Source organism: Lygodium microphyllum, chromosome 4 (genome assembly GCF_053477565.2).
Source record: "Lygodium microphyllum isolate KBCC chromosome 4, Lygodium_microphyllum_v1.1.10, whole genome shotgun sequence".
In the NCBI taxonomy this organism is placed as follows: domain Eukaryota; kingdom Viridiplantae; phylum Streptophyta; class Polypodiopsida; order Schizaeales; family Lygodiaceae; genus Lygodium; species Lygodium microphyllum.
Window position 1 is genome coordinate 158,772,467 of NC_141138.1, and position 23,928 is coordinate 158,796,394.

The 23,928-nt window shown below is 37.9% G+C and overlaps 1 pseudogene; it reads left to right on the plus strand.

Annotated features, from left to right (window-relative positions):
* The first annotated feature begins 15,202 nt into the window (after nt 1-15,202).
* On the plus strand, nt 15,203-15,930 carry LOC148037830 (phospho-2-dehydro-3-deoxyheptonate aldolase 1, chloroplastic pseudogene; annotated as a pseudogene).
* The last annotated feature ends 7,998 nt before the right edge of the window (nt 15,931-23,928 follow it).

The window sequence follows — 23,928 nt, forward strand, 5'->3', positions numbered from 1 at the left end:
TCAGCATTAGAAAAGAAGTCAACAAATATATTAATAGGCATGAACAAAGTAACATTGCTTAGCCTACTTGAGATAGTAGGTTTTAATGCTCTCCGTATCTCAGAAAATATTTTACATCTGCAGTCCTCACTAGTAGCTGGACTTGGCAAAGGCCTCTCAAAGCTTGAAAAATCAAGGAAAGGAAGGGGAAAATTTGATCCCCATTGGCTACACTACATGGGGACAATATAAGAATGGTCATAGAAGAATATTCCATTCTCTAAAAGCTCTGTCTTCTTTCTACCTTTGTATATCTCTTCTCAAATCCAGCCATGCATCACATCAATCACATCAACAATAGACTCGACCGGTTGCCATTCCTCAAGATTAGAGGGATAGACATCTACAAGACAAATGAACAAATGTTATAATCGAAAACCTTAAACCAAGTCCAAGATAAGCAAGACCTTAAGAATCAAATCCTTACAGTTTGGTTTATGCATTGGAATATTTGAACTTCCAGGTTCCAAATATAGCTCTCTATGCATAAACACATGTTGCACAACAACCTCTTTTATGCCATTCTTATTTACTCCAAGCTTGAAATCTCGGATTCTACCCTTTCAAGAAGAGATGAACAAGCTCTCATATCTTCGCCTTTTCCCACATTTTGCATGTTGCATGGTGATCCAATTAATTGCCTTTGCTAATGATTGTAGGAATCCATCTTCCATCTTTTTGGAATGAGTTAAACACTAATATGGATGTGATTTGGGAGCTTGGACACCTTGTTGAAGGTCAAATTTCTGTATCCATGGCACAAAGAGAGAGAGAGAGAGAGAGAGAGAGAGGACTAGGCTACCGCAAAGGAAGGAAAAACACAAGAGGGACAAAAGAAAGGAGGGAAAAAAATATGTGCCAAGATTTTTTCTAATTTGAATTTAGAGTAAACCTGTCATTATCATTAATCCAAACATGTCATTAAATAAAAGTGATCGAGATTGTATATCATTAATGCAAAGAATGTCATAATCATGAATATAAGAGAATTAAAATAGATATTGATAATACAAATTTGTAATATTATTATATATATATCTTTTTGTAAAATAAAGTTTTTGCTATTTTTAAAATAGAAGTTCTGTTACGGAGGCTTTTCTCCTATTAGTCTACAGCACTCTCTTTCTATCTCCTAAAAAGAATTTTTGAGACCACAAAACTCCCCTAATGTATCATAGGCAACAATACATTTTTCCCCACAAGTTCCTACCTAATGACAGTGGGGTCGACCACTTTGGCAACCATACCACGGGCCACATGGAGAAAAGTGGACCAAACCAAGCACTTGTGAACAAATAGAGAAACTTTGAATGTTAAAGCAACACTACTTTCTCCAAGCTAGAGTTTTTTAGGATGGTCTTGAAGGTGCCAACACTTTCGTCAGTGACCTTAGCTTCAGGAAGTTCTCAATAAAACCACGAAAACATGCCTTATGAAATACTACTATGCCATTGATAAGCTGGCCAATCTACTCTTCAATGCAGAGTTTTGTACCTTTCCTTGGCTACTAGATTGGTCACCTTGCCTAGATGAAAACTTGTCTATATAGATAATGTATCAGATCCCTACAAGAGCCATGTCCACCACCGGCAAGCTCACATTTTGGGGCCTAAATGCTGTCTACCCTAGGCTCCCGTTTGGGGGCATGAATCCCCATCACATCTAGGGGCCTGAATTCCCATTCAGCAGACACCATTCAAGCCCCTAGAAACTAGTCTGCTGTGGAGAGGGCTCCTGTAGAGGTTCGATCGATCCCAGTCAAATTTCATGTTGTGGACCCACATGCCTTGAAGATCCTATGGGTGAAGTCACATTGAAAACTAAAAACATAACCTTATCCGCATCATCTATCTACCACCGTAATGAAGCATCCCAACATGCTCCTGCAATTGAGTTGTCCTCATCTACCTCCTAGGAAGGTACTATATAATTGGGTTGAGGACCAAAAAGGCTTTCCTACAAGTGCTCAAAGTCTTGGTCAGAGATATTGTACTTTGGTGTCACATCCTTAATTTGTTTTTTGATGCTCACAATGGCAAAGATGTCATTGACACTCGTGCCATCACATGAGCTACCTCATCCACATGTGGTGGGGCATCCTGTACATCAAAATCTATAAAATTATCTAGTGCATCACGCACCATGATACATTATAGTTCTTCTCTTATCTCCAAAATCTCCAACACATCTTGCATGAATAGGTATTCAACCCCCTTGATGATTGACAACATGGAGAGAAGAAAGGGGTGGCACATTGCTCATCATCTTAGTAGGGCAAGGAGGCAGATGTACAATAGCTAAGCTTTGTGTTGCCTCCTTGCTTGGATTGAGAGCGATTTCCTCAGGCTCCCTTTCAAAATATTGTAGTTGTAGCTGAGAGGGTGTGCCAATATTTTCTCACTATCCTCTTGCACATCAATACACAAAAAAATATATGACAAAGGCTACATCACGCTCGATGAGATCCATCATGATGTGGTCCTGGGATGAGGTGGATACGACTCTAGCACAAAGTTATTGCCCCACATGCACCATAGCTTGGTTTAAGTTTGATTTAGCATATAGGCTATAAATTTTTTAAATCCGAATCCACCTAATAGTAGAGTTCGCGATGGAACAAGTGAGAGGGTCCGTCTCATCACAAAATGATGCCAATATGCTAGAGCTAGGATCTACCAAGAAAAGTGAGAGAGAACAAAGGAGAGCACATGTATAGAGTAGTAGAGAATAAAAGTGAAAATGAGTTTGGAGATCTAACTTTTATGTATCAAGGATTTTATATAAAGATTCTTATAAAATTTTTAACCTTCAAGTTTCAAATTAAAAACCTAACCATAGATACTTTATTTCAATAATTGAAAGCCACAATCAAAATTACTCAAGTAGACAAATGCTTCCTTACACTTCATTATATCCTCAAATATGTTTGGATCGTTGAGTATGTTCAAGTCTAACTAGAGAAAATATTGGATGTTTTAAAGAAAAAAATCTAAAAGACCTTCAAACACAACAACTAGAAATCCAAATACTTTCAACACTTATTTTCATTCCTTATGATAACAGAGCGAGTGCTCAAAAAATGAGTAGAAGAGATGAGCTGCAATATATCATTATGCAAATACAATATTCCAAAGACTACAGAACTCCAGTGCCTGCAATTTAATCGTGATTTTAACCAGCATGATTGACTAATTACAATGTATATACTCACATGCTTGGATCACAGTAAACCAAATTTATCAAAATTAAAAGCACATAGAAGTTTAATAAAAGTTTGTATTTGCTCTTTATAAGAATTTTTACAAGGATTCCACTATCTCAAGGATATGTGGAGAAGCACATTGCTTACATGTCAGGGATTGTTCACTTCGGGTCTTGACCTTTCTATTATCTAACTTAAAATAGAAGTTACACATGGGCTCATTGGACATTAATTGGATTTCTTGTCTCAGAAAAGAAATGGGACAATGACTCTCTACACTAACTACAAAAGGATTATGACCATTCCATAAGATAACCACATCTATGAGAGCTATATGTGTCTCATCTTGAGTATCTTGGTCCAAGATGATCCACTCCCTTACAAAAGTTGCCATCTTCTATATCGAAAGCAAATGCACATAGTTTATCTAGTGATGAAATACTTATAATTAAAACAAAAAAAAAGATAAGTAAAAGTGACTAATAGAACAATTCATCCAAGCAATATCTATATCAATTAAATCAAGGTATACAATGTAGTAAAAAGATTTACCAAAATGTAAGATTTGATTGGTTGATCTTGCACTCAATCATCTCATGAAAATGTGATCTTTTGACTTGCCATGTCTCGCCCAATAGTAGCTGACTCATCCATTCCTTAGATGGACACTTACATTGATAAGTAATCTTCATTTTCTTTAGAATCTCACATGAACCAAATAAATGTGCAAATAATGATAATGGAATAAACCAACTAAGATGCACATCTTTGGAGCCGGTGGTAGGTTTCATAGCATTACTGATGTTAGATTTTGTCTTCCACTTATATGCTCCCGATAACTCCAAGCTACCAATCAACATTCACAACTAGATAATGATAGCGACGGGACATGCTACAATCTGTGACTTTCTACGACATAGTACAATGAATTATAAAAATATATATTTTGAGTTTCAAGTTGACTTTTAGAGTTATTATCATAAATCAAAGAACCTATATATTCATGGCAAACATGTATCTTGCCACTCAAACATTCCACATTTTGACATTCATGCAGAGTTGATGGATATAGCATTGGCAATAAAACACATTTGAACTAGAACACTATAAATATTATAGAAAAAAACTTTGATGCAAAAGAACAAACAATGATAAAGTTTAGAAACTTACTATTTTGTTTATATTTTGCAATTTAGCTCTTGTCATGCACACAGATTTGTTTATTCGTATAAACATGTTGGATCAACACTTCTGTTACTATATTTATCCCATTAAATACCTTTTTGAACTCTAAAATTCTACCTTTTCAATGTTTGTTGGGGTCTATAATATCCTTATGCTTGACCTTGAAACCTCCTTGAGTACTTGGATACATCAATATCCAATCCAACTTATAGTATTTATCACAAATCCAATTATGACTAATATCTTTCATGTTAAAGACCTCCATTGCAAGTATGTTAGTAATGTTTTTCCTTGATGAAGACATCTATATTAACCAAATATAAAAGTTACCTCTCAATAAAATTTTATGTAATTTTATTATTACATGTAAGTGAATTTATCCATATATAGAATCATTAGTATAACAATATTTTCATGCACAAGCATCTCTTTTGTCATTTCACATATACAATTTTAATATTATGCAATGCTATGAGACTGCAACACTAATGCTATCTCATGCTATTCCATAGTTTTTGAATTTAAATAAAATTATCCCAACAAGATAAAAAACTAACAAAATCTTTTCTTATTCATAGCATTTTAATTGTGGACTTATAAATATACAAATTATTAACGTTGCAAACTTGATGTTCAAATCTATACTAGATATTTCTTTTTTATTGATCTCAACTAGATGTCAACAATAATAATTCATAAAAAATACTTACAACTAAATTTTCTTTTACATTTAGTCACCATAGAGAGTAATGCACTTGAGAAACTTTGTAGCCCTAAATCCTAAGATAGTTAAAAAAGAAGTCGATTTTTGGACAATAGGTATATCTCACTGAGATGGAGCCCTAGGATCCAATAACAAAAGGTATTTTAACTCAGAAATATGCATAATTTGCAAATTTTTTCTCAAAATGTAGTTGGAAAGACCCCTCTCAATTGGATCAACATGCAAGTCAACTGCAACCACATTGCCTTCATCTGGTTGGCATGGATTGAATTGTCAGCATGTCTAGCTTGCTTAGAGAATCTACTAGGCCAAATGTGATAGTTCCTTCCATGGCGGTACCTCCAATTGCAACTTCCAGGGGATCAATTCCTGGATAAATCTATCTTCCACCACATATATTCTAAATCATGGAATGCAGCCTTGGGATGTAGCTACAACCCCACACAAGAATGGTATGTGACAGTAGATTGTCAGTATCCAACTGTGCTTGTGGCCTAGGCATCACATGACCAGGGCTTCAAATTTTTGAAAATATTTTGCATTCACATGGTCAAAACTAATGTCAAAGCTTTAAGAGATAGAATAGTAGTTGTATGAAGAAGCAAAGTCCTTCTTCATATACAGGACCCTACAGGGACATCAGACTACATGCCAACACTAATTGCAGACAAAGTTACAAGCAACAAAATGGACGTTAGATGGTAGAATCAAAGTCCTTCTTTTCCATTTACAGGTTTGCTTTGGCAACTTAACAATAGTACTATGAGCTTCTATAGGGTGCTCATCTATCAGGTGTGAAGGCACCCATTGTTGTGAGATATAACATGTGATGAGACGGCTTGTTGCAAAGAATGATATAAGTGAGTCGCCATTGTGTCTATCTATTTCAAATGGTTCCCAAAAAGAAAAGGAGGACTCCAATTAAAGCCATATGAATCACTCTGCAAGCAAAGCTGAATTCAAACAAACTAGAGCAAGGAGCTCTCAAGTTATTGGACACTCAAAAAGGAAGAAGTTAATGCAAGAGAATCAGGAAACTAAAGAGCATTTAATATTATCACATTGGACCAATAGGGCATTTGAGGATTCTTCTTTGCATGATATAGTGTAGATTAATATAGAAAGGAATGGATGGCTATGGTTTCAACTTGAGCACACACAATATTGGAGAAGTGTTATTTTAGCACAAGGGCAGAGTCACTTCTTATTTGCCCAATGTATTTTTGCTAGAATATGCAAAAACATAAAGGCATAAAGAGTACTGAGGGCATCAATTCTCAGCTTTGACACTTGCCATGGAGGAAGAGAAAATTCAACTTCAAAGGTCTCCAACATTGCAGCAACATATTGACAAAACATTACAACATCTTGCTTGATCTAGTTGATCTAGGTTATGTCAGCCAAGGTTGAAGAACGCACAAGTGAAGATGCAGTGGATGGTGATAATGCAATAGAAGTGTAGGCTAAAGGAAAAGATGGCAATGAAGGGGAAGATAATGAGAAAGAAAAAAGCAACAGGCTTATACATCAATACCATGAATTGAACCTGCAAAAACTGTTCAGCATCAGTTTTGATTATGCAAGCTACCTATCTTTGATTGCGAAACAAGGCTTTGCAAAGTAGGTATATGTATAGTGGATGCTTGTGAATGACCTTCACCAAAATTCAACCATCATCCTAACAGTTCAAGTTGATTGCTCTCCAAAGAAGAAAATGTATAGAAGGCGACTTAATTACTAGACTTACTACAAGTATACACTTTGTTAATATCTTTCTTTCCATTCAGAATTGGGCACAATATTGTACCCTAGAAGACATTGACATTGAAGGTCTTTGTGGTTCTTGAAAAGACTTCAATTCTTTTGATGAAGAAATGCAACTTTAATAGCAAACTAATTGCTCCATATCCTTGTTTGTACAACAACAATGGCATTAGAATTTTATGAACAATAGTGGATTATGATGTAGGAGATGCCTCAGCAAGAGTATTGCTCACATGGTTTTGATCCTTATCATGTGCCACAAGGAAATAGTGACTCTGAAGTGTCTTATAGGAGGTAAGTGCCATCCAATAGTAATATTATGAGTATCATTCGAGAAATGGAATTTAGCAAGTAATTTTTTCACATGGTTGACATGATTGATGTATTGGCATATGCACTTATGAATTTTGATGCAACCATGATCACAATTGAAGTGATAGATGCCATACCGATAGAAGGAGCACTTTCCAAACACTTGACATCTCATATAAACCAGTTGGTTAGCACATGTACATGACAAGTATATGTTGGTTGCATCGATTGCTATGGTTGATGCAACAGCTCAATAAGACTTATTGCAATCATTGCTGAATCTGTACAGCAAATGAGTATAGCTATATCGCTCTCTTATAGGCACCATTCTCTATATGGGCAACAATATGAATATGAGTAGAATTCATGCCCTTCTCAACCATATGCTTCTCATGAGTACCATGGACAATGGTATGATTATTCTATTGTTGATCTATATAGTGATGATGTGGGAAACATTATGTCTAAAACCTGTAAAGCTCAATAATTAACTAGTGATCAGATCAAAGAATCGCATGCTCAAGAGTTATGTTATAGGTGTGCTAGACTGATGTATTCTAATCACAAAGACATGTGCAAAGCAAAGAATGCAAGGATATTTATGGTACTTGAATATTCAGCAAAGCAAATAATGCAAGGATATTTGTGGTACTTGAATATTCAGATGAAGAGAATAAAGACACTCATGTTGAAGAAAATTTTGATGTTGATCAAGATGAAGATAAAGGGCTTAAAGTTGTAGCCTGTGAAGCTTCTAATGAGGAAGACCATGACCATGGGCTTCTATTTGACTCAATTGCTTATGATTTTGTGGATTCACAAGTACATGCATATTATTTCATGAGTGATGATATCTATGATTTGGTGGTCATGATTTTAATGCATGGATGAGATGTCACATTTCCTTTTGACCTGGGAAGATAAGGGCTAGACTTAACTCTCTACATGCACCAACATTACTTTGGGAATGATGTCCTTACCTTTAGGAAATTTGAGACAATATCATGCTAACTAGTGAGCTTTGTTTCACTGTAGAACAGATCTCTATTTTGGGCTAGATTTTATGTTGAATTAATCCGAGAGATGCGTGAGTCATATGGGCTAAAAGTACTTGATGAGAGCTTCATTTGGAGCTATAGCATGTTTGATTCGAATCAACCAATCCAAAGTTATTCTAGATTTAGTACAACAAGGTGTATGCATTGGACATCATAGAGTCTCCATTTGGAAGGAGCTCTTAATGATAACATTTTGATTTAATATTTCATTTTAATATTTCCAAATGGATGTCAATACTTTGTACTTGATTTTTAGCCATTTAGTGGTACTTATTTTGTGAATCCTTGAAGATTAGGCCAATTTATTTTTAGTCCATATAGAGTACTCTGCCCCTTTCCATCACTTGGCAATTTGTAATAAGTTTCATTTTTGTTTTGGAGGACAAAACCATCCTAGTGGGGATGGAATATTAAGAGTTGAATTAGGGACATATAAATGGGTAAACGATATATGTACAAGTAATCAATTTTTTAGAGAATAATGCAACTTTGTCCTTCTTCTCTCTCTAGCCCCTCCTATCCTTTCATGGCTTCCAGCCATCTATCTTCTTCTTCCCTGTCTCTCTCTCTCCATTTCTAGTATTTCTCTCTCCTTATCACTCTCTTTCTCTCTCTTTTGCACTCCTCTCTCTTGTGCAATTTTCTTTTTCCTCTTTCTCTCTCTCTAGTCCACTTCTTGATACCTATTTTTGTTTATTTACTCCTAAGGGGCAAAAAGAGAGTCCATATTTCTCCTAATGCTTCCAAATATCATTCCAATAATTCTTTTTAGCAATCTTGTAGTCTTGAATACATAGTAAGGGAGATTTGAGGTCTCAAAAATGCCTTGGAAGAGATCTTAGAGAGAGAAAATATTTTAGAAAATAAAAAATATTTTGAAGGTTTTTAAATTTTATATTTTTATAAATAAATATACATTAAATTATTAAAAGATCATTATCATAATATATTATCATGGCTTGTATCAAACCTAGAAATGTAGATTGCCATAAAGATTATGATAACTAACTTAATAAGGATCCTACCTTATCTTGATAGAGTGAAAGTGAATATTTGGTTTGAATTTTTTTAAATATGTTGTTACCTCCCTCCAACCTTATTCTCTCTTTTCTTTCTTCTTTTCCTTGTTGGTTACTTACTCATTTTCTTTGACTTTTTTCAATTCACATAGTATTCTTATTCAGGTTGCAAATCATATCTCTAGCTATGGATCAATCATGCAATGATCCTTGCAACACCAATAAAAGAGCTCTCTATCACCTTCTTGTTGAGCTAGAACCTGAGTATGAACCAATTAAAAAAAGAACAAAACAAAACACTATTTCAAAGTCCATGAAACATGTGCTTTGATTTAAAGGGAAAAATATATTGATGGATGGAAGATTATACCTAAAAAATCCTATAAAAAATAGTACTCCTTATTATAATAGCTCTTCACTAATGTGGTTTATTGGTGACGGCTATAATGGATTTTTGGACTATACATTTAATCTTATTGTAGAGAAGGATGTTCTTAAATTGAAGAATCACTTGTTAACAAAACATGGAGATCAATTGTTGTAAAGACTACAGGATTATCAACAAAAGAATCATTCATTGGAGAAACACGTCAAAGCATGCCAAAGAAAACAAACTAGTTTAGGCCTTCAAAATTGATAAAAATTTCTCAAGAATATTGAACATCTCAAGTAAGGAGGTGCTCGTTGGTTGTAAAAGAATCCAAGCAACAAAGGCATATCTTTTTACTTAAGAAATGTTAAATATAACTTTGCTTCTCATAGTATCTAAGTAATGATGTTGATCTTTTTTAGGTCTCTTATTCAACTAAATTTAAGTGAGAGAGATGCTTTTTAAAGACTTTTGATGTAATGAAGGGGGCCTAACTAATCTAACTAAAAGAGAGAGAGAGAAGGAAGAAGACTGCAGAAGAGAGAGAAGAAGAGAGTAGAGGAGAGAGAAAGACTAGGATAAGACAAAGAAAGACAGGAAAAGAGAGAGAAAGAGGAGGGAAGCCATGAAAGCTGGAAGGAAGGAGAAAAGAGACTTAATTATTGATAAAATTGATGCCCTAATTGGGTCTCTCAACACCTTATATGCCCTGTCAATCTAACTGGGTATTCCCATGCTAACCCATGTCCTACCAGTCTATCCCCACTCTTTTACATTCCATCCTGATCCCGAAGGTTTTTTCCCTGAAAGACAAAAAGAGGACTTATGGCTCATAGCAAAAAGGGAGGGGGGGTGCAGAGAGTACTACTCTGCTCAACATTACAAAGGAGAATATAAGTATGGGGAAGTACAATCTCATGTGGAATTGGGACATAGAATTGTGTATATGATATATGACATGTGCAAGTTAATAGCATATGAGTTTTGCCTCCGATTCTTGACAATTAGGGGCTCACAAACAGTGGACAACATGCTGTCCAAAATAGGCCTGCTGGAGAAAACTGGTCATAACTTCCTATGGGAAGCTCCGATTGAGGCGTGTGACATGTCAAAACAAAGCTCATGAAGCGTAATTTCAAGCCATATAGGTGACACTTGATTGTCATTAATGCAAGGTAAAAACTGTTCTGAAATAGTGTGCTGTCTGTAAGTTGTCTACATTTCAGACTAGGGCAAAATTAGCTACTGCTCAATCAAAATTGCATCCTGAAGTAGGGAAAGTGAAATGTTGATCAGGATACGGCTTTTCCAAGACCATTCCATTCCCCAGGATCAAATGGATAACCTACATAATAAGCATCAAGAGCACAAGGGTCATCCATACAAGCATGGGTCACCATACTACCACCGGGGTCAAAAGGATAATTGTGATCCAATGCATCTGATGTATCATAGAATAATTCATGGTGTCATCTTCAAGCACTGATGGTGGCACAAGATCCTTACCGACCCATACAGTAGCATGCATTGACTTTTCCATAAACTCATTGGAAACCACTAGGTCAAATCGGACTAGAGCAGATGAGGCTGCAATCAATACAACATTCACTGCATCAATCCCTAGGCATTTCATGCCCATGAGTTTCACATGCATGGCTACTACTGGGGATTCAAAGTTAAGGGCCTTGGGCTGATGGGGCATCTAGTCATGAGCCTGCAACAGTGAGATGCTCTCATCATGGCATCGTTCTTGAGAAGTATCATGCGGCTCATAAGGATGAGCATGTTGCTTATAGTAATGATCAAGTGGATGATGATATCGAGCACTCCATTGTTGATAATGATGTTGCTTCCTGTGTACATATTCATATACATTTGCATGATGTTGTCCATGTACATAATGCTGGCCAGATGGTTGTCCATGTATGTGACCAGAATGTAGTTCAAACGAACATATATAGTCATCAGATGCATGCTGCTCAAAATATTCACACTCATCATATGCATGTTGACCATAAGTAGGCACATGCACTTACCTTTGCACATCCAACCCATGCCAATGGTCATGGTACTCATAATGCCTGTGAGAATGCCCATACATGCCTTGTTGACCAAAATTTCCATGGGTGCCATGCTGCCCATGCATTACATGTGGGCCAAACTGATTATTAGGGCCTTACTACCCAAAATTCCCATGCTGCACATGTGCATCTGCATTAGGGCCTTGCTGCCCAAAATTTCTATGTTGCCCATGCAATACATACAAACCAAACTGAACATTGGGTCCTTGCTACCCAAAACTGCCATTTGCATGTTGCTCATGTGCACCCTGCATACTATGTTGCCCAAAATTTGCATTTTGCCCTTGCATATAGCTTCCACTACGGGGGAGCTACTGTCCCAAGGATGGGCTAGAAGGGTTCATCATGGGTGATGGGAGAATGGGTTCATCATGTCACATAGAGGGCTCACCTAGCTCATAGGTGCTATGGGGAAAGCCATGGGTGCCACCAAAACCTTGTGGGCTACGCGTGGTCTCCAAGGTAAGGGGCATCACGGGGGGGAATATGCTCCTTAGGGTGAGCCGGGGAGGGTACGATGGCGGGGATGAGGGCGCCCATGCGCTCGATGAGTAAGTCCATCTTGGCCATCATCTCAGAATGACACTGATCTTGGAGGGTTTCCATCTCCCTATGGTGTTGTTCCAACTCTCGATGTCGGTCGGCATGATGGGTCTCATGTTGGCATAGAGTATGGTTAAAGATAGCCAAGAGGTCCATCTCGGGGGCTCACCATCTTCAAACATGTCTTTGTGATCCTCTTGGGCTGAGCTAGGATCGTTCATTGAGGAACGGGAGTCCCTTATTTCACACTGGAAGTCCTCTTGGGCCTTTGCTTTTCCCTTGTGGCTTGCCATCCTAAGTGCAGTCCACTAGATCCCTTATTACAGAAATGGCAATATCTTGAGCTAGGAAGCTTCGATTGCCAAAATTTTTGATTCAAATTAAAGCTCTCAACCCATTCTATGAGGCTATGTAAAAATATCTTTGACAATAAATGATCAGGGCTTTGTTGTAATTGACTTTTGTGGGCTGACTGTGTAGGATTGCTACCTGTCCCACAATACCTCTGAGCACAAAATTTGGCGTATCTCCCAAACCGTAAAGCAGAATGGGGAGATTTTTGGTTTGGATGGAAGGGAGAATTCCCTCTTTGAATTGAGCTATGGGGTCTGCACTCAGTCAAATAAGAAGGTTGTGTCGTAATTGACTTTTGCAAGCTGACTGTGTGGGACTGGCTGTCTGCAACACCCTACAAGAACTCCTTCAATGAGCATACATTATCCCAATGTTGAGGTGCTTATTCCAAGACATCCTGGGCCTCAATGGTGGTTCTCAATGCCATGTAGAGCTATACATCATTTGCATCAATAGTTCTCTTGCTGCCACCATTTCTGCAACATTGATGCCATGTCTAGGCATCTGCCGACCAAAATTTTTGCCATCTGACTTTTGCATACCAGGCCCTTCCATCTGCCTAAAATCATTGCCACAATCTGCATTCACATTGAGGCCTTGTACTCTTCTAAATACATCAAGTTGAGGACCAGGAATCCCAGTCGAGATTGTCACAGGTTGATTGCTTCAAGCAGCTTGCCAGCTCAGCTAGCTATGGCTCTACATCATGCACACTGCAAAGGGCATGGAGCTTTCAAAGCCTCTATGAAAACACCATAGGCAGGCAAAACTCTACCGGCTAGAAAGAGAAGTTTCTTCCAAAAGACTTTAGAAGTTCAATCATCATATGCATGTTATTAATCTACAGCGGTAGACAGATATCTGTTCTACACAGTGTTGCATAATACATCTAGCACATTCAAATGTGGCCGTAAATGCATGTTCCAAAATGACAGAGCATTGAAGTATCTCTACATAGGTAGGTTGATGAGAATCAGAGCCCCAATTTCATTGTGAATAGTAAATATAAGAATAGCAACAAGCTGAAGAACAATGTTTGGTCCTGTCCCCCACATGCCTCATGTACCCAGAACATTGTAGCTCACTTCTAGATCTCCTCCCTTAGGTTTGGATGTAAGCAGTTGCTTGTGCTAAGACAAAATGCAATTGTGAACATGTGCAAAAGTCTCCAAGGTGGTCTGAGTAAATAGTACCCCTTTCAGTTTGTTGACAAAGCGAATTTGAAAACTTTTAACAATCTCTGATGCATTTGAAGCAATAGCAATCAATTCTAAATAATGTTCATCACTTTGTTTCTGTTTGGTATCACCTCACTTTCAAAGCATTGTGATAGCTTGAAGGGCCTGTGGATCACTCCGAAAGTGTTAATGGCTCAACTACAAGAATTCAATCTTGGTCATGCCAGATACAAAAAAAAAACAATCACAAAGATTGTTCCAAAGGAGCTGAATGTTCAAATGGGACAGAGATAAAAAACTCTTCGCATGCAGAGAGTGTATACATATTTCTGTAATGGCTTCCAACTGATGGCCTTACTTCTTTCACGTTTTCGACTAGACTGTCATATCTTTGCCTTCACCTTGTTGTCCTCAGAAAGCCTGGATGAGAAATTAAACTTAGTGACGAGTTTGTGGCAGTAGAATTGTGCATGGTTAGCGAGCAGTTCCAGCAGACCATGAACTCTGAAATGGCTACTAATGAATTCTGAAATGGTCACCACAAAATGGCAGGTCAAACCGATTAATGTGCTGCTAGATCAAAAGTTTTTGTTGTCCCATCCTGAGCCTCAGTATAAACATGAGTTTTTACATTCAACACCTACAAAATAAAGCTCTACTTGTAAGGCACAAGTAAGAGACTATGCATCTACGGGAGCAGAATTGGATTTGAGGCTCCATGTGTAGCATTGAGTTTCATACAATTTGTACCACTGTAACTGTTTGTGAAAGGTGACTGCATAGTTTGCTTACTGTTGCAGAGATCGTTGATGGGTGCTGATGTTAATGGCACAGTGGTGCTTGTGCCCATTTTTACTTTGGCACCTCTGGATCTTGTGCCAAATCTTCCCACTGTGCATTAGTGGTCAAAGGTGCAAAATGCAAATCCAAAGGAGAGGGTAGAACAACACCCGAACGCTGCTGAGCAGGATTTGTAGGTATTCCAATGATGTAAATCAAATTCCTTTGGATCATGTGAACTTTGCTCAAATTCTTTCTTCCTTCCAGTGCCTTCAACTTTGCTTTACCAGAGACTGATGCTAAGAAGCCATGGATAGTAATGAAGGTGTGTGTGTCCTAATTGTGTTTAAGGGGGTTGTAGAGACTGAGGCATCAAAGCTGCCAGAGGGGATTTTCATCCAAAGAAATAGGCTCAGCGACCTTTTGTTGACATGCCCTTTGCTGTGCAACTTGTAGAATTTGCCAAGATTTGCATGTGAAGGGGAGAACACAGATAGAGAGAGGGAGAGGGAGAGATCCTTCACATCCAGGAATCCTTCATGTCCAGGAAGGCAAATGCGGCAACTAGATTGGTGCCATGTGCAAGAGAGGCGCACTCTCTTGAAGAGTGCCTTGGGGAGGCCCCACTTGGATGTGCATTTCTGCTTGCAGGGAGGAGATTGTGTTGAAAGCTTCGAGGAGTTCAATGCCAACAACATCAGGGATACATTCTGAGTGCTTCTTCAGATGGGTGTCATCCTCATGTTTGGTGAGCAAATGGCGGTTGCTAAGGTTGGACGCATGGCTGGGCAATTTGCCAAGCCTACATCTGATAACATGGAGGTGAAAAATGGGGTCTCTTTACCCAGCTATAGAGGAGATAATGTGAATGAAGATGCTTTCACAGATACTAATAGAGTGCCTGACCTTAACAGAATGGTGAGAGCATATAGCCAAGCTGCGGCCACTCTCAATCTACTTAGGGCATTTGCAACAAGATATTATGTAGCCATGCAAAGGGTTACATAATGGAACCTAGATTTCACAAGTGGCAGTGAGCAGGGAAGCAGATACTTGGAGCTAGCCCATCGTGTTGATGAAGCATTGGGCTTCATGTCAGTGTGTGGGCTCACCAATTGATCATCCAATTATGACCACAACAGAGTTCTAGACTTCACACGAGTGTCTGCTTCTCCCTTATGAGCAAGCCCTAACTTGTCTTGATTCAACATCAGGCCTTTGGTACGATTGTTCTACTCACATGCTATGGGTAGGAGAAAGGACAAGGCAATTAGATCGGTGCCAAGTTTTGGGAGTTCATGTGCTCCAACTCCAAAACTAGACACTCCCTCAAGTTCATTTGATGCAATTTCAGAACCAAACGCTCCCTCATCATGCTGAAAAGAGGCAGTTAATGGGAAAGAAGTAAAACAACCTACTACGAACAGTGTAGCTTGGCTGCCAGCACCACTTGGTACTCCATCACTGCTTCATACAGCTCTTGTCCCTGCTGTTCCTCAAAGTTGAAAACGAGCTGCGATTTTTGTCTTCTTGCCTCTAGATTTGGCCAATCCTCCTACCATAGCTCCTGTGTGTCTTCCAAGAAAGCTGCCATCTCTACCTATGTACCTGAAAAGTAGGCTTTATTGTTGGAAAATGAGACTAGATTTGAGGGAAAGGAGAGAGAAAGGAAGGATCCAAAAACTAAGCTCTGATACCAATTGTAATGAAGGGGACCTAACTAATCTAACTAAAAGAGAGAGAGAAGGAAGAAGATTGCATAAGAGAGAGAAGAAGAGAGTAGAGGAGAGAGAAAGACTAGGAGAAGAGAGAGAAAGACAGGAAAAGAGAGAGAAAGAGGAGGGAGGCAATGAAAGTTGGAAGGAAGGAGAAAAGAGACTTGATTATTGATAAAACTGATGCCCTAATTGGGTCTCTCAACACCTTATATACCCTATCAATATAACTGGGTATTCCCATGCTAACTCGTGTCCTACCCGTCTATCCCCACTCTTTTACATTTGAGCTTTATTATCATCTCTTGCCCTCAACAATACTAAAGGATATTCTTGAGAAGAAGAAGTTTAAAAAAATAAAGAGACATTGCTTGGATTCTTTTATTAGGCATCATTCTTTGGATTTTGAGCCGATGCAAAAGACTTTGGATAGTATTGGTATTAGTAAGGATGCACATACATAAATTTTTTGGCTAATACAATCAAACATGAAACATGGTCAAATACAAAATTATTTTCTTTCAAGGCCATCTATGGTGAAGACTATTAGATAAAGAGTCAATGGCAAGGTGATGGAAGTTTTGGGTGAGCCTTTCCATATCAAGCTCAACTTTTAGAGCAATAATAAAGATGTTGTTTACAATGAATTTAATAACATTTCCCTTGGTTTGCCTACCTTGCAATGTTTGATGATCTAATCCTATTATTTGTCTTTCGAAGAGGCACAAGTTGTCAAGTTTGTGATTAAACTTAATGAAAGTGAGATTTTAAAGTGTACAAAATTAGAGAGGGTCTCTATTACTTTGATTAATAGAGCACTTTCATCAAGTCATTGCACTAAGGATTAAATGTCACATAATGTTCAATCTAAACACAATATTTGGTGGTTAGGAGCTTTTGAAGTAGATACATAGGATTTTGATGTACTGTGTTGGTTTTTCCATCAAACTTCTATACCTGATGTGATTAAGAACTAATAAGTAGGAGAAGAGCTATTTGTTAGGGATCTACAAGATCGAATGGCACATAGCTAGTGACTTAAAGACACTTAAATGTTGTACTACCCCATCCCCTTCACGTAGCAACCCCCCCTTTATTAAAGTTAAATAAAAAAATTAATCCTTCCCCTTTGTTGTCGCCAAACATGTGGCGGGGGAAAAAAAAGAGACGACAGCGGGATGATAGAGATGACGTGGAGGGAGAAGGAGTAGACAATGACGTAGAAGAGGGAGATGACGTTGATGGAGGGGGAGGCCACAGGCCTACCACCCCTCCTTACCCTCCTCAACGAGTCCACCAAGCGAGCCGTCATGCAATCCGACAAGTGGTGGGGAAGACCACCACCACTCCACCTCTTCCACATGGTCCCCCCCCCCCCCCCCCCCCCCCAATAATACAACCTCTAACACCTATAAACCCCTTCCCCCCATCGTAAGAGGAAGGAGGAGGAAGCTTTGAATGGAATGCTAATAGAAAGGAAGGAGGAGAGGACTTGATGCCCAGCCATGTTGAAGCCACAGAGAGAGAAAAAAAAGAGTGATAGAGTGGGTGAGAGAGAGAGGGAGAGAGAGAGAGAGAAAGAGGTGACAGAGAGGGTGAGAGAGAATAATCCAAGGGGTCTCCTTCCCTTTCCCTCCTTAGGGGGCGACTACATGCATTTTTCTTTGTCTCTCTTCCGAGTTATTCCATTCCCCGCAAGATTTATCTCCACCCCACAAGCTTAACTTTCTCCCCTATTGGCCCCGCTATTTGAGAAGGAGATTGCTGAAAATCCCGTGGGCATTGCACATACAAGAAAGGGACGTTCATGAATGGCCCCAAGCAAAGAATTTCAAATGTAGGCGGAAATCCCATAATCTGCAACGAAACCTCGGGCGAAGGCATTACTACCAATCCAACTGCAATACCGGTCATAAGTAATGTATTTCCAAATTGATGGATGCTTGCTTTGATTTCTGCATGAGATGCATTAGTCCATACTATGCCGCATGAGAATAGGTTTATTGAAATGATAAATTTCATCTCAGATATTCGAAGATGGAGTTTGCGAAGTGCATGTGTCAAGAGAAGTAAATTGCTTCACATTGCTATGCATTAAAATCCATGCATAGCATAAGTAGCATATGAGACTCTAAAGTATTAAGCATCGATAAGCCTTCAATTAATCCTCACCTAGGACAATATTGTTTAGGGTTCGCAAGGTTACCCTAAGGATTATGCACATAGATGGTACGTGCATGGGAAAGATTAAACAAAACATACTTCAATGGTACATGAAAGGATCTTACATTAAAACTCTTGCATCTGTCCTGTGAAGGTTTCACATTGAATAACGATTAAAGAGTTACCTTGTGCTACCAAACCATGAGTTGATTTACAAATTTTCTTGCATTCTTTAGGGGAAAGGAAGATAAATACAAGTTAAAATTTTGCTTAGTATCACTCTTTGACCCCCAAGGGGGAGAGTAGATATGCGATGGGAAGTTCATTGCAACTATTCTTGCAATGTTTGGAAAAGAGTACCATTGTTCTGTTGGTCAATCGAATAACACCCTAAATGTTGTTACATTCAACTAATTGTTCGATTGTGGTTTGGATGATTATTCCAAGTGCTTGTGATTGATGGTAATGCATGGCAGAGGTATGTGGTGATGGCAAGCTACCATGGGAATAAAGGAATGTTTTCTGAAAGATGATAGTACCATGTGATTTGGATCGGGTACTCCTATTGGATAGAAGGGATACATAGCTTCTCTTGTATGGGTAGGAGACAAAGATTAACTTGAAGATAAGTTAAGGAACTTGTCTGAACTTTTTTGTCAAAAGGACTGCTTGCTCTATATTTGTGTCTGTGATATAAGTTATGTGAATGACCCTATTCTCTAAAAGGCTTAATTAAGGAAACTAACTTTCAATATCACACATAAATGTGATAGGACCTAATTAGATAACTAAAGAACGCCTATTGAGGGAAGTGAGTGGGTGGAACCCAGATGGGTCCATCCTACGGCAGGGTGGTCCGAGAGAACTGGGAGGCTTCTCACAAGGTTTTACCATTGTTCGTCCTTAGGTAGTGCTAGGTTAGATCCTGATTCACATCATTTTAGGGGACTGGAATGGGACTATGCCCCACGGGACTGAGTAGCACATCCCTCTTGTTTCCCATTCTCTTTGAACCAAGTGCAACATGGATCTGCTTCGTCTTGGGTATCTCTGCATAAAGTAGGATGTCCAGGACTCGATGCTAGAATGTTGTCAGGAGACCTTGACCACTAGAAACCCAGATTTTAGGTCGATCCTAGTGGGTTCAGCTGTGAATGTTCTGTTGCAAGGCGGACTCGAGAAACTGGAAGACGACAAACCCCATGACATTCCGTGGGAGTGCCAGGTAGCGTCGCTTAGACTCATCTATCAATGGACTACTAAAAACATGCCTGGACAGCTGACATGTTACAAATGCATGTACAATGTGTCTAAAGGAGTAAACTTTAGATGTTCCAACCTATATTGCATATGTCCAACTGTGCACCTGAGCTCAAGCAACTAGAATAGAGCCCCCTCCAAGCATATCAAAGACCCACAATTCAAGCCAAATTTACATATTCCTTTAGCCAATGCTCATATACATACACTTCATATACTCTATAGAATAATTAAAAAGCTCATTCATCTTTACATAGGGTTTACTTGGAAACTAAAACCCTTATCAACTAGACAAGATGCTGTAACAAAGATCGAGTAAGTTTTATTTGCAATTGGTTTGCACCGAGATAATGTTGTTATTGAACTAGATCTTCAAAAGTCCAAGGATGGAAATTGTCTCCCCAAAAAGCCATCTATTAGTGGGGTGAATACTATAAGGTTCCTACATTTTCATGGAAAGCTTGGCAAGATTAACTCTAAAAATGGGATTCAACCATCAAATATAATCGATGGAAATCCCTACATTATGCAATTAAGGATCATGTTGATAATGGACAAGCTGCTTGGAATAGAAAATCCAAAGTTTTGGAAACACTAGATAAAATATTATTTTATTTCGATAAAATTGCTTGAAAAGATGATGATTTTAAAGATTTTAAAGACCAATTAAACCTTTTTAAAAAGGCAATGATAGAAGCTTGGGATAATCAATACTTTACTCACTATATGGTAAGAAGTTCTTATGTTTGTATGGTAAAAAGTTGATATGTTTCTTCATTGTCTAACTCATAAGAGATTTTTAACTAACTCTCTTTGTTTTTTAATTGTGCAATATATTGTATACAACCATGCTCCATATCATATCAAATAGTATGAAAGTCTATCTATATGATCAACCCAAGTCATGGAAAAGTCACATTAACAAGGAAGAACAAAATGCTTTAGGCATACAAGACATGAAGGAGGAAGAGTCAAAGAAAATAGACTATAGAGGTCTTTCAATGGTTTTATAAACAAATTTGGAATAAATTCAATCTTAAAGATACAACCACATCATGCAATACATCATCTTTGGCAAAAACCATACAAATGATTACACAGGAAAAAGAAAAGAGAGATATTGAAACTCTTGTGCAAAGTAGAGTTTTTTTGAATGGTTACAAACTAAACAAAGAGAAGGCAAAAGATGGGTTTCAAGAAACCCTTAATTATTTAGGATCTTTCAATTTGTCTCTATTGTAGAGGAATGCTTGGATGCATCCCACTCAATAAGATCTCTACATTTCAAAATTCTTGCTTTCTGTAAGCTGGGAGAAGCTTCAAATTATTTGCATCTCTCATGGAGAGTAATTAGGAGCTAAGGACTCCAAAGTATCTAGTTTTAGACCCACTATAGCTCGGCATGTAGCAAAAAACCCTTATGGCTTCTTCCTTCTCCACCAAAATAATATTCTCAATCCCTCTATTTAAAACTTCAAATATAGTGAATTTGCAAATAACTTTTAATGCTATCATTGGCAAACTTGGAGATCTTGAGAATCTGTTGTGATAAATTGCAACAATTTGATTATTTAAGCTTGCAATATAGTGGCCAAGTCCTTGAGTTTTTCCAAGCTTCAGTGGCCTAGAGCCCTTAGCTTTACCAAGAAAGTTATTAGGACCTTCAATTTCAATTTTCATAAGAAAGAAAAAAAAATTATTGTCAATTGATAAAAAGCTTAAAGTCACTTATCTTTAATACCTACTATCAAGCCTAGGAAGATCTTGGAAATTTTTTTAATACATTTGGGTTTTCATCATCTTCAAGAACATTCTCATCATAGAGATTTATTGAGTTCTTTGGCCTCTCCTCTAATGGTTGCTTTAGTGTGTCTCCATACTCCATGCCCTCAATGGAAAGTCTCTTTTGCACCTCTAAGAACTCTTCTTTTGTAGGTAGTCCCTTCTTCCCATATTCCACAATCTCATTGATACATGTGTGCAAGGCCATTGAGCTATCTTGAAAATTCTTCCCCTCAAAATATAGAACTACTAGTGGCATGGTTCACACTTATGAATTCCTTATTAGTGTACCCCATGCTACTAGGAGGGCTAAGTGGTAATCTTCTCTGAGATTAAAAAGAAGTTGAAAAGCAATACATATCCTTTTTTGTTGACAAGGTAGGTAGAAAATATAAGGATACAATCAAAGGTGCCTTCTTCAATCTCTTACTCAATTCATTCTCCTCTTCTTATATCTTTGTGATGTTTTGACTCTTGAGCACACTAGGATCAAAACCTTGCATCAGTTGGTTCTCAACATCCTCTTAAAATATCGTTGCATTCTCTTCAACCTCTGTATCCATATATATAGCATCTTCACCCTTGCTCTCTTACCCTTTCTCTGAAGGAGAAAAACCTAATCCTTGATATGTGAAACATGAGTCTAAAAAAAGGCACTAGACAGTAATACAACTAATTCACATTTCATATGACAACATTCCAATAGAGTGACATTTAACCATGGCTTGAACAAGCCCATCCAGTCCTTTTCCCATGCCAAGAATCACACTTCTAAAGATGATAATACACAAAAAAGAAATAAGATGTGATGCTCTATAGTGCCTCCTCAACTTCAAGATAAGAGTTGTGTTGATAGGTGGCATGTATCAGAATTCCACAGGAGTCCCTAGATAATGGGAGGTATCGACCAAATGAACACCATATTAGTGAATTTGGGAATCTCCCAAGTCTCACTTTCAAATAAGGGGTAAAGATTTGGCCATGTGGCTAAATCTTAACCCATGCTTCAAAGTGGGACTTGGAAAGATAACCTATATAGTAATGAGGATAAACTCCACTTTCAAGTAAGGGAACAAGATTTGATAATGTGGCTAAATATTAACTATATTGGGAATTCCCAAACTGTATGAGAATTTCCAAATTTCCTAATATAGTGTTAGTATGGAAGTTTCCATATCATATTGAATGAGATCTATGAGTGCCAAAAGGTCTACTTAGAGACCTTCATCCATGTGATGGGCCTCATACAAGTACAACATGATACTAAATGAGACTTGATGTAAGAAATCCGATTTACTAAGCTACAATAATCAACAAAGCTACTAAATTCGTATTTCGTATGACAAATTTTCAAACATTTTGGATGAAACACAATAATAATTAAAGAAATGGCACTCAGAGGTAAAAGTATTCATATTTTATTTGCTATATAGAAAAAACAAGTTGGTTTATGCACTTACAATGTTTGATTTGGTTGCCTCTACCTTTGCCTTGGAGAGTTTAGCTTTAGTTTTAGCTTCAATTTGATAGAGATAGAAAACATTACAAATGAAAATGGTTGATGATTGCAAGATGCTACTTCTAAAATACTCCTAAAAGGGAATTTAATAATAGATCCATTTCTCTCAAAATTTGAGCTAAAAAGAACGTCTCTCAGGGACACATACTTTTTTCTTTTTTAAAAGCTATTTTTAGCATGTGAGAACTATTCCTAGGCCTAGAAAGGAGTGAATAATGAGCTCACATTCTAGAAAGTACCACATCAATAAATAATTACAATGTTTACTCATAATTTGAACCTAATCCCTTAGGTGAAGAATCATTTTCATCTATCCCTCAGGTAAAGAATCATTTTCATCTTCCCATTGCTATTGAAATTGTAGCGTGCCACCCGAGCTATTCCTTGGTGGTACGTTCTTAGTAGCCCATCAAGAGATGTCCTAGGAAGCGTCGTCTGGGATTTTGATAAAACCCTTAGAGTTTGTTAACAGGCTCACTTGAGTCTACCCCCATAGTGGAAGTTCCAGCCGCTCCCACGAGGATCGACATGAGGTTTTCTAGTCTAATCTATTACTAGCGGCTAATTAATATTAGAAGATTCTAAAGTGATATGAGTCATTCTTTTTGGTTTCTAATGGTCCATCAAGTGCAATTTTTATTCCTTCTTTGGAAAGCTCTCGGCTTACTAAGACCACCTAGCCATAGGTTTGGATTCATTAGGGGTCCATCCTCCCGCTTCCCTTGAAAGAGTAGTTTTAGTTATTTAATTACCCACCACTTTAGGTTCAACATATAAAATCAGATTCCTTGAATTATCTCCTAATACAAATTCATTACATACCTTCAATTTACGATACAAAAATAGAGTAAATCAATTCCTTCTTAATAGTTCCTTTCAA